We start from the raw sequence: 13570 nt of genomic DNA, 5'->3' as shown, positions 1-13570 counted from the left end.
AATGTTTATTATGAACTAACAAGAATCTTTTTGCATTTCCAGAGAAAATTCATATTTTATTCAACTAATAACAAATCAATAATAAATCTCAGTTTAGTTGATAATTTTCATCACCAGTGAATCTCTAACATTTGGCATACAATAGGCATTAAGCAGGTGATAGGATATTATTTTTTTTTATTTCCAGTACAGAGATTCCTGTCTTAATTTATTGTACAATGAAACCTGTGGAGAATTCCTGTCTAAACAAACAGACGAAATAACCACAGTAATAAGTTTTAATAAGTAAATATTTCATCCTAATTATCATAGGACATCGTTATAGTTAATTCTAAAACACGCAACGGCACGCATATTGGGATTCCATTGTAATTATGCGTCCTAACTGTACGTTATTCCTAGTATTGTTTGAATTAACTGTACTGACGATGTCCTATAATACTTAAAATGCATTCTTTCTTACTACATATTAATTTGCATATTTTATGGACAAAATCTCCACGATAAACGAGTTTATTCCTTAAATGCATTTCTGTAATCAGTTTGCATGTTTAATGCATGAGAAATTTCAAGACAGATTAGGAGAATTTTCGTTACGTTAAGTAACTTACACTTCTTCCATTCTCCGTTGAAAAATGCAGCTTTAGAATTTTGCTGATAGAACACTAACAGTTAATATAACTACGCAAAGAGATGAATAAATTGAACGCAGAAATTAATTATTCAAAGGATTTTAAACATTTTGGAAATTACTGTGATTTCGGGGATAACCGACCGTTATCCCCGAAATCACAGTAACCAAATAACCAATAACCAAAATTTTAAACATTTTGGAAATTACTGTGATTTCGGGGATAACAGACCGTAAAAAGTATTCCAAGGAAATTTCTCTAAATACTCAGAAATATCGACGCGCAATTGTTCACGTATTTGTGGATCTCTGGAACTATTTGGAGTATACATTTCTCAAGAAGTGTAGGAAAATATTTTCGAATATATCCGCAGTCTCCGGACTAGAGACAGTATAAATAAACAGCCAACCTGACCAGAAACAGGCGGTGTAATTTCGAATAATTATATTTTCTACATGGTACGCTTAACAAATACAATTACGAAATATAATAACTATATTTTATTATTATTATTAATGGGTTACAACGTCTGAACTGGTTTTGCAAATGTTCTAATCCAATAACATAACATGAGCTCAAGTTTCCTGTTTCGAAAGGAAAAGCCGTATTACGTGTTTTGTTGAAGTTACTGACTTTCATTAGGCGACAAACCAAAGAAATTTTAAAATATAAAATAAAATAAAACTTAGAATTCACATTCCTTTCCAGTTTAGCGGTTCTATTAGCGTCCATTTTTTAAATTTCGTTTATCATATGAAACAGTAGATGTCAGCCCCAGAAATGCGTGTAACAGAGATTTGTTACATCTTAATCTTTATAGTCTATAAATTATAATAAAACATTAACTAAACTTATAAACTTATATTTAAACTGCTATTTATCACATATAAACTGAAATATTAACAGTAGTATTTTATCAATATCTCTCAACATCGGAACTTACGTTTTCTTAATAGAAACATGAAATCATTCCCCACACAAAAAAAAATCCTAATAAAATTTAAATTAAGAAATAAAAATTTTAAAAGATAATGAATTGACGCAACCAAAAGACAAAAGAGACCGATGGTAAATTTAGAATTAAATTCCAATTTAAATTTAAAAGGTTGCTGGATGTAATTAATGGAAACTCAACATCCTAATAATCTCCTTGGCAAGAAAGTTCCACGACTGACACACTGCTTGTGTTTTGTATTTTTTAGTGAAATAGAACGCAGCAATTAAATCCCACACTTATTTAGAGAGGTGGAGGAGATGACAATCTTACGTTTCTTGGCATAAGTTAAAGGCATTTCAGTTCCAATTATAAGTACAGGTTTCCTTTCCGAATGAATATGTACATTAGAATATTGCAATTACTTCTTATAAAATGCATCGAACATCGAAATAAATATCACATTTTAAAATTCTGATATCTATTTAAGATATAAGGAAGAAAACTGCAAAATATCAAAAACTTCGTGAAATACTTAACAGAATGACAAGTCCTTGTTTTGGTAAAGTAAACAACAGGTTATAATAAAGTACTTAACATAAGCAAAAACTGACGTCAACTGGTGTTTTCCTTAGTAAGAAGAAAAAACATTGCATCCAATGGGAAATATTCCATTAATCGCTTTGATTAGTGCACATTCAAAAAGCATATCTAAAAGCTAGCATTATAAGAAAGAATTTTTGATTTAGTTTCATATCTTTCAGTTTCATATGATCAATGTTGATCATTCATCAAATTAAAAATACAAATCTGCTATGTTTGTAGTTTTTCGAACGATGCAAGTACCACTTTGTTTTGATTTCATTTAAGAATCTCAGAAAATATATATTATTTACCACCTTTATATCAGAAAATATAAAGGCGGTAAACGATAAAAAGCCTTATAGCTGCTTCCACTCTGATGGGATTAATCATCGAAAAGTTGCTGAAGTAATTTAAAGGGTTAGAAGTGGGAGTAAAGAAAGAGAAAAATTCACTGTTTAACGTATGAAAGAACGATGGAGAAACATTAAAAGAACAATCTTAAGTTATATCTGAAGAATAAAAGATTCATTACAAGAATCCTTTTGACTAGAACAAATATACGAAAAAAAAGGGAGAAGGAACTACGACGGTCATTATTAATAGTTAGAAATGTGTTACAGAGGTAATATAAATATGATTCGATTACTTCCTTGTCCCGATTCCCAAACACCGTCAACGAAATCTGTATCATATCAACGATCCATTGGATATATTCCCAAGACTATAATGCTTTAAACGCGTTTATTGTCATGTTTGCTGGGTTCTGTTAGTTTTAGTAAGGAAAGTATCTTTAATTTAGCGATAAACAGAATACCAAACAAGTAAGCAGCATCACTATCATTCTTTGTCATTTAATTTTTAATAAGAAATCACATAAATAATACAAAATAACCCTAAGGAAAATTAAAGTAAATAAAAAAATTAAAGCGTTGAGCACGTTGTACTCCGTAACTCTACTCCTAGCAATGTTACATTGTGTTTATTCCTTGTTTCATGCAGTAACATGTTTCGTAAGATTTGTGCGGAAGGAAAATCGATTTTTTAAGTTTTCTTTTTTCCTTCACATTTAAATGTTTTGAATTCGGGGATCGTCTTAAACTATTATATTTAAAGAAAAACAACGAGATTAATCTAGAATAGCACTTCTTAAATACTAGCCTACCATTGAATGCCGATATCTCTGCATACGATCAGCCTACAACAGCATTTAAAATTACCTTCAGTGAAGAATCCATCACAAAACGTTCCATAAATAAATATCTTCTTGAAGAGACGGGAAGTCTTAATAGGAGCAGCAAGCACACACACACACACACAAATTGCTACACTTCTTCAATTAAGCACGTTTCTCTTAAAACGGATGCACTTCGATTTTAAACGGTGTTCAGAAAAAGAATAATTTCTTTAAACCCTTTCTGGTACTTTTATGGAATCAGAATGCCAAACACTTTCTTTGTAGCAGTAGAGGAAATGTTTTTAGAATTAGTAGAGGAAAATCAAAAATAAAAAACCAAAGAAAGTTCCTCGCATTCCAATTTCTTATGTTGTAAAGGAACAGCCAATACAAGAAATATTTCCCAATAAGTTCTCGAACAAGTGACAAAAGTGAAGTTTATTTTACTTTTACAAACCATTCGACATTGGACATTTACGCACTATGCGATTTGAGAGCACTTGTCAGAGGGCTGAGATATTGGAAGTCCCCCCCCCCCCTTTACCGCTGTTCCTATCTTTAATCAAAAGGTTTCTGCAGGAGATTTTTTTTCCATAAAGGAACATTTCTTTCAAAAACTTTTGGTTCAAAAAAGTAACTTCGGTTTAAGTTGCTTTTCTGATCTTTTCTTTATTTTCTTTATTATTATTATTTTTTTTCATCTGTCGTGTCAAAACATCCAGGGTAGTCAATATTTGAAGTATCCTCAATTCTCAGAAAGCTGAAGGCTGTTTTCTTAGTGTGCCCCAGTTTAAGATCTTGCAATCAATAGACCAGTATTTACTATAAAAAGGACAGAACAGGACTTAGGGCGGTGATTTTAAAAAAAAAGACCTTTAGGACATAAACATAAAGTTGATACTGTCTGATATTAAAGAAGTTATGGAAAATGCGTGCAAATCTCGTTTAGTTTCCATAAGGGGACAGTTTTTTGTTTTGTTTTTTTTATTAAAAGGTTACAAGTTTATCTCCATTAAATATATGGTGATAAGGATGATGGTTTGATTGTTATGTATTTTGAGTCATCTGAATATTCCGAAAGCGTATTTAATTTGGCCAATAAAACATTGAAACATTTAAGTTAATGGCGAAACGAGTTTATTTTTATGTGAATCCCATTCAGAATAGGCAGTAAACTTATACCACTTTAGTAGCCACGCCACTTTAGTCGTGAATGATTGGAGTCGGTCTCACGAGAAATCCATCTACCACATGATGCCTCTCTCAAACATCCATGCCCGTGGTGCAATTCCAACCAACAGCTTGTTGACTTGGGGGCGAACACTCTCCTCTCATCAATAAACTGTCACATTCATTCAACAGCATATTATTTTGAAGTGAATGGCAGAAAACTGCATTTCATGATATTGAGAGTTTATTCAAAATTTGGCAAGTAACTATATGAAATTATTTCCATCACGTTATTTATCACAGCTGTGTGACGCATGTGCGTGATCTACCGTGGTTTAATATTTTCAGGTAATTACAAACAAACAAAATCCTAATAATTGCAGTTTTGATTTATGCAAATTATCTTTTAAGGGTCCATTCTGGCTACTCTTCCAGTAATGGTGAAAGTTATCCATTCTTCATCTTTACAAATGAGAAGTACTAATGTTAATAAAATAATACTTCGGTAACTCAAAAGGTAATACTGATGCTAACAGATAATACTAAGAGGACGTGGTGGGTTAGTGGGTAACTCCAGTAACTCTATAAAATGACACAGAATTCCAATGACGGTACTGAGTCAAGGCGAGCTTAGGCCGCAGTAAGCCTAAATCTATATTCTCCTTCTTGCATCTCACCAAGCTCTTCAAGAAAGTCTAAGGGTTTCTCAGATAAGTGTCGATGCTGACAGTAAAAAGAAAACACGATTGAAATCTGCTGCCAAAGAACAGAAGAAAAGACTCATGCCGGCTGGGACATCGCCCGGTCAAACAAGGTCCGCGTCCCCAATCGAGTAATCAGGGTTTGGATCGAAAATTCAGTTACTGAAAACAAAGAAAAAAAATCAAACTCAGGCTTGTAAAGGATAGAATATCAGTTGGTATATGGAATGTCCGTACACTCTGGGCAACTGGAAAATTCCAGTTGCTTCAAGAAAAAATACAGATGTGATATATTGGGTATTTCAGAAATGAGATGAACATTGTCAGGAGAATTCAATGGTGGAAGAGTTCTCTGGTCAGGAAATGAAAGTAAGCATGAAGCAGGCGTAGGTTTCCTGCTAGGGAACAAGCCTGTAAGGCAATGATAGGATACAAACTAGTTAGTGAAAGAATAATGGTTGCAAGATTCAGTGCCCAACCATTTAATATCACAACTTCAAATATATGCGTCCACTTCAGAGAGCGTAGGTGAAAACATTGAGCGATTTTACAGGGATCTACAACTAGAAATTGATGAGATGCCGAAACAGGATATACTCATTATTGGAGGAGACTGGAATGCAAAGATTAACAAAAATAACACAGGATTGGTAAAGGTTATAGGAAAATTTGAATATGGAGAAAGTAATGAACGTGGAGAGATGCTTCTGGAATTTTCCACTGATAACAACCTGATGATTTGCAATAACAAATTCCAACAAAAAGATTGTCAAAAATGGGCATGGCGCTCCTTCGATGACAAACACAGGAATATGATCGACCTGATATTAATAGACCAGAAATAGAGAACCTCAATTCAACAGTGCAGATCATTCCAAGGAGCTGATATTGATTCGGGCCACAGCTTGGTGATTGCGAATATAAGACTAAAACTGAAACTTAAGTACAAAGGAAAGTTCCAAAAGCTAGAGACATCTCAAAACTAAATGAATACAGGCAAACACCAGCACATCCGAACATATTGGAAACTAAGCTTAAGACCCGAAGTGAAAAACAAAATATAAATACAAGAGCAGAAAGACTGACTACAGTGCTAAAAAGCAGTAGAGGAAGTAATTCCTGAAAGAGCAAAGATCAACAAGAAATGGATATCTCAGGAAACCCTAAAATTGGTACAAGAGAAAAGAGACCTGAATCTTAAAAGAGATAATTCAGAGGCAGCAAATGAGTTATATCGTCAAAAATGCAATGAAGTTCGGAAAGAAGCAAGATGTGATAAAGCCAAATGGATGAAGGACAAGTGCAAAGATATTGAATAGTACTATGGAGAACACAATGCTAGAGAAGTCTACAAACTTATAAGAAATGTTAATAGTATGTGGCAAACAAGATCAGTAGCAGTCAAAGATGAAGATGGTAAGGTATTGATGGACAAAACCGAAATCATATGCAGATGAACAAGATATTGCTGCGAACTGTATAAAAATCAACTAAATAATACTGCAACAGAAGTAATCAAAGAACTAAAAGCAATCTCTCCACCAGTAGAGATCTTTGAAAATGACATCTTGGAAGAGGAGGTGAATAAGGCAATAAAACATCTCAAGAACAACAAGAGTCCTGAAGATGAAAACATAATAGGCGAGATGCTAAAATATGGGGGAGAATTAGTTGTAAAAGAAATGCATAAGCTATGTAATGGAATATGGAGATTAGGGTATGCCCCCGAATAGTGGAAAAAATCGTTCTTGGTTGTTCTTCTTAAGAAAGGCAGTGCTTTAGAATACACCAATTACAGAACTATTACATGAACGAGTCATCTTGGCAAAGTGCTGATGAAAATACCAAAACGTTTGAAGGTGTTCTGGTATTTTTACATCTTCCTGATGAGCAAGCCGGATTTCGAAAATTACAGTGCAACAAATACTCACACTAAGACTAATAGCAGAGAAAGCTCGATGAAAGGACAAAAAGATATACTGCTGTTTCGTGGACTTCCAAAAAGCATTTGATAATTTTAACCAAAATATAATATGGGCTATCTTGGAATCCTATGGTGTGGACAATAAATTGATCCGCCTGTGAAAGATATAAACAGCCAGGTACAAGCAAAAATCAGGATAGCAGGTGCGACTGGAGATTGGTTTTCCATTAGTCAAGGCACAAGACAAGGGAACTCAATATCACCAATCATCTTCATCACACATCCGAGAAAAACACTACATAAGATTAAAGAAGAAGGTAGAGGTATTTCAATAAATAAATGAAGTGTTCCACTGGAAAATGTGGAACACTTCATATATCTTGGATGCCACATGACGCATGACTTTGACCCAAAAAAAGAGATAAAAATTAGAATAGCCAGAACATCAACTATTTTAAAAGCCATGGACAAAATAGGGACGAGCCTAGCTATATAGATGCAAACTAAACTGCGCATTGTAGAAACCTGTATCTTCAGCAGCACGCTCTATGGATGGGAGGCCTGGGTACTCCTGAGAGAATCTGAAAGGGGGATATTAGCAATTGAGAGGAAGTGCTAGAGAAAGATTTTAAGAGTAAGCTGGATCCAGAAAGTGAACAATGAGGAAATCTACAGACGAATAAAAAAAAAAAATAAAAAAAAAAACTGATCCAGAAAATAATCAAAAGGAAACTGCGTCTCTTTGGCCATATATGTAAAATGAACGATGAGAGAAAAATAAAAATGCTGTTATTTGGGATGATTGAAGGAAAGAGCAAAAAAAAGGAAGACCAAAGAAAGAATGGGGGGGGGGGGGATAACATCGTCGAATGGCGCGGGAACTCTATACACAAACTGAGTCATCTTACACAAAATAGAATGCAATGGAAGAAGTATATCAAGATGGCAGCAGACACCTACGGGCATTGGACTCATGGTTGTTGATGATGATGAACTCAAACGTGAAAAGAAATCGCATTACTGTAAAAAATTCTGGTGTTATAAAATTCAAGATATCACACTTAATTTAAATTCTGTCAACAAATTTAAATTGAGTGTGATATCTTGTCTTCTAATTACTGTTAAAAAATATGTCAACAAAAATTGAAAATTTTCAATCTTCTATTAAACGCAGAAATAACAGTTTCAGCCTTTCAGTAATCAAAAATGTGAAGTAAAATCAATAGAATATGATGGGTAATTCTAGAAATATATATTAGTCTATTCAAAGCAAATTCGCAGGTTAAAATGAATTCCATCAGAAGGGATTTGAACGCAGCCTATTCACAACTTACGGTAGTAAGTTACCCAGTTTCATGCGGAGATAGCGGGTTCTCTCGAAAACACTCCAAATGACCTGAAAAACATTTGCAATTAACAGACGATACCCTTAGCTGCTCCTATAAACCCGAATAACTTCTAATCAAAAATGTTATGCAAGTGCGAGTTCAGTTCTTCACGGATCTGTTGTTATTTCAAAACACATGTAATTTCACAGGCTCAGAGGTTTCGGCAAGCCGGTAATTTACAACAAAAATCGCTTCATTCAGCAGTTGTATTTGATATTTTAGCATTAAAAAAAATGTCATTAGGAAGTTTGCATTTTCCTGTTAAAAAGACGAATATAGTCGTGATCAAACTCTCGCTATAGTACAATCTAGAGTACACTAACATCAAAATAAAGTAAATAATTCTTTATTTTTATTATTTTTCTGATTAAAGTAGAAGTATTTAAAACAGCGTACCGAATATTTTCTAAAAGCAGCAGCGCGAAACTTATTCAAGAACACGTGATGTGCCTGAACATGTAAAGAAAAACCGACACATTTATCGACACTCGGAATCATGCAAGTTTTTATGAACACCAAACAATGCGATTTACCGTAACAAAAGGACTGGCGTTTGTATTCCCTTCTGATAAATAACAGACAGAAAAAGATTTTGATTCTCCTCTTTCTTACCCGCATCGGAATATAAAGAAAATCCGAGAACTTGTTCAGAAGCATCACAAAGTAAATTTTGTTATGTTTGCAGTCCCGCGTTGTTACTGGTATATCGGTATTTCTTAGACGATAAAAGAATGGAAGGTCTTATAAATCACTGCCAAGCCGATCGACTACAGCAGGCACATGAGGTTGTCACGATGTGTAAGTCAGTTGGCAAACTTCACCAGCCATTGATGCAAATAATGTCATGCTTCGTGGACATAACTGGAGAAAAAAGTGAAGAAGATATATTGCATGCAACTAAAAGTGCAACATTGAATAGCAGAAAAGTTTTACTAATGCTTCAGCACATTCTCTTTCTTATTTCGCATGATGTGTTCTGTTTTCTTCGGAACAAAAACAAATATGTTTCTTGCTGGTTATACGAGTAAGTATATAAAAACAAACCGGTCATTTATAATATGAATTTTATCGCTGTTTGGGGTAAATTCTATATTTGGAAGGTTAAAATCGTTAAAGATTTAATACTGCCGGTAATTCAAATAAAATTGCATTCTGTTGTGAATATTCCTTAACATTTTCAGATAATGAGATTGAAGGGTGAATAAATTCCTCAATAAATGTTTGGGGAGTATTTTGTATTGTTTATTTCAGGAGTCTTACACAAAGGATATAAGAATGCATTTGATTTTAATTCAAAATTAAAACCAAATAAATTTAAACATACTGAATTTTAAATTAATGCGGTATTTTATTTATAAGCTAATCAAACAAAGAAATATAATTAATAGGAAATGCTTCTCAAAAGAATATTTTCCGCAATCTGTATTATCATTTGCTAGAATTTCGTTAGATGTGGTTTGTAAAGCAGCTAATTTATGGCTAACTTATATCACAAAAAAGTATTTTTTTCTCTCTCTCTCTCTCTCTCTCTAAATACATTGAAGAGGAAACTTATGGTAATATGCTCCAAGATAATCCTCACACACATTAATAAACCGTGCCTAAGTTTGGTCTTAAATAATGGCGACGTATTTAGTTCTTGATTTTAAAATTTGATAGCCTTCTACTTTTATTGTAGCTTGCCTTAATTATGACACAGTGAAAGAAGCAGTTCTTTCACCACAAAGCGTAAATGTAATCAATGCGAATCTTTTCTATTTTTTTGAAGATTCATTCTGTTTTCCTTTCCGCTCTCGGGTTTTTCCTAGTCTTGTTTGAGAACAAAATAATCGGTACATAATTTAGCAGAATCAAGTAAATGAAGTCCTTTGCCTAATGCTGTAACTGCACACTATTGAACTGATAGACTATAAGAAAGACACGCCACTCATTAAATCTGTTTTTGCCGAAGCAGGTAATTCAGACAGTTCTTGTTTCCATCACAACTGAGCAGCTTTTTTTTTTTTTTTTTTTTGATGTCGTTTAAAGTGAAGTTGCATTTTTCTTCGCTTTTCTTAGCAGTCCAAGTAATGGGAAGAGGAGGCGATGTATGGGTAATTGACGTACTTTTACAGCAGTAAGTCACGAAGAGTGATTAGCGGCGATTAACGTTTCTGGATGGAGGGAAAGTATGAACAAATCGCACAGATAGATAGTGGCATGGTAATTTAATAAAGGGACTCATCCAGGCGTGACCTCCTTGTTATTATCGATCTGTCCTTCAGAAGACAAGAAATTGCCATCAGAATCACTGAACAAAATTCGGTTTTATTCTAAGAAGAAGGAAAGAAAAATAAAAAGTTAGACGGACTTGGCTAGAGGGAAAATGAGCAAACGTTTACCTTTCGCAACTGAGTCAGTTTCTTGCTAATAAGGAGGCAATTAATTAGGATCGAACGGAAAATACACGGAAGGTTTAAACAGTGAACAGACAGACTTCGACTATTTCTACTTAAAAGCGAACACTGAGAAAGCCACATTTAATTTATAGACAGGTTTTCTAAGCGTGTGCTGCAGCTACAATTTGTAGGAAATCTTTCTTAAAACGGTATGGAAGCAAAATAACTAAAGCTTAAAAACTTAGCCATCTAGATTTACTGATATCAAGAGTAATTATTGTTAACAAGCTACTACTAATAAATTTTTAAAATAGTCAAACATGAATTGTAAACTAGTAGAAATTCTCAATCCCTAAAATTGGAAAAACTTGTTGAATTTAAATATAAGATTTGATATTTCTCAGTACCAGGCTGCTGTTTACTGAAAAGTTTCCTGATGAAAGCAGCCACATTACAAGACTGGATAACGTTGAAGAAACGCACATTTAAACTTCTCATGTAAAAAGGTTCGGGGCTTTTTTTTTCTCTCTTTTATTACGCCCAGCGAAGCAGGAATAAAAATTAAATACTTTGAATTGGTCTTAATTAAAACTTTACATAACGGAAGTACTCAGTTTTTGGGTTTGGCTGACCGGCTAGTTAGTTGGTTGGTCACAGTGCTAGCCTGAAGCCTATTAGTTCGAGAGCAAATACGCTCTACGACTAATCGGTGCAGGTTCGAATTTCGTCGCGATTATTCTTGGGTGATAAATGCAGTTCATCGGCATGTTCGAGATGCCGTTATCTGTTTATTTCACGCTGAAGTGGCTTGAAAAAATTCCATTTTGGGTCTCTCTTGAACACGGTTTCCGGACCAGGTAAATTTTAAAAATAATTATAAAAATTAATAACAGGAAAAAGTCGTTAGCCCACTCCCAACCTGATAGAGAAGCATTTTCTCTAATACGGAATTCAAACATTTTGTGATGCTGCTGCTTAATTATTTAGTAGTAACTGAGCTAGTAATGTTTAATTCATCCTGAAAAAATTCCCTTCAATACTCAAAATCAAACATCTACAGATCCAGTTGTACATTAAAGAAATATTTGTTTAATAGTTCAGATAATCCATGAACTAAAATTGAACATGAGGTACGTAATACTTTATTCAAAAAAGGAGGGAAATAATTACACTGTTGAAAACAATAAGGGATATTGGAAGTTTTTTCACTTGGTTAGACTATAAATTATATATTTAGTTTAATCCTTTATCCATTACTTGGATAAAGGATTAAACCAGGAGTAGGGAACCTCTTTGAACCAAAGAGCCATTCCACCAAAAAAATTAAATTTTGGGAGCTGCAATTTCAATAGATTTTTTCTGGTGACTCAAAGTTGCAGTTAGTTCAAACTTAATTAAATTTGTTTTTAATTCAGTACTTCCAGATATCAAATTCAACTTTTATGTTTGCATATAATTGTTTTATACGTTCAATAAATAAATCAATATTAAGTTTGATTAAGTTTTTAATCACAAAACATGTTTAAGTAAGTATAATATTGCAAAAAAAGTCAGAATTTCTATTGCAAAAAGAATTAGTCCGAACAAAAATACAATAGTATGTATTTTAATAGATATTTGATTGTTTTAATTTAGAATTCACTAATGCGACTTTTGATTTTGCATCTTCTCAACCAATTTGCTTAAGTCTGGATTGTATGTCGTGCACTTTAATAGTGATTCGGCTTTCAAACTTTCAGTCAGTTTGTTCCTGTGGTTATTTTTAATGTAATTCATTGAAGAGAAAAATTGTTCGCAATTGTACGTTGAACCGAAAAGAGTCAAAACCCCAAACGCAAGTCGCCTGGCATTTGAATAATTAGTTGGGAAAGAATTCCAACATTTAAATATAATTTCCTGTGGTGTTTCTTCAATAGTTTCCTCGTTTTCTTCAATTTCTGCTACCATTTCCTGAAGATTTTGTACCCAAATGCTTTTATTCTGAATTTCCTAAAGCTCCATTTGTAGATCTGCAATTGATAAACCGGGAAAATCTTTAATATCTCTTAATTTCAAATTGCAATTTAACGGATGTAATATAAATTTCATCATCTCCTGATGTTTTTTAAAATCCTGAAATCTGCTTGTAAATGAATCTAAAATTACAGTAATCATTTCAGCGAATATTTTGCAATCAACTTTTGCTTGATTTAAATTCAATCTATTATTTTTTAGATTTCAAAAATATGTAAATTGTTCTTCAGTAACATCTTCGAAAAACACTCTTAGTTTCTATTCAAACGTAAGGACTTTCTCTAATAATTGTAAGGCTGTGTTTCCCTTCCCTTGCTACTTCAAATTTAGCTTATTAAAATGTTCTGTCATATCAAGCAAAAAACAAAAATTTTGTATCCATTCGGGATTACTAAGAAATTTCACATGATTTACGTTATAATTTTTAGTGGTCAAGAAAACTGTTACTTCTTCTAAACACTGAAAAAAACATTTTAATGCGTTTCCTCTTGATAACCATCGTACAGATGTAAATGTCACTAAATCTTTATGTTGACTACCTAGTTCCTCTAAAAATGTGTCAAAACGTCTGTGATTCAACGCCCGGATGAAATTGATCATTGGCACAACAACATCCATCACTCTTTTTAATTGTGGTAATAATCCCAAAGAATTTGCAACTAAAGGTTCTT

This window comes from Typopeltis vanoorti, chromosome 7, assembly GCF_054136105.1.
Source record: "Typopeltis vanoorti isolate ZY-2024b chromosome 7, IOZ_Tvanoo_1.0, whole genome shotgun sequence".
Taxonomy (NCBI): domain Eukaryota; kingdom Metazoa; phylum Arthropoda; class Arachnida; order Uropygi; family Thelyphonidae; genus Typopeltis; species Typopeltis vanoorti.
This window is presented reverse-complemented; position numbering follows the sequence as displayed.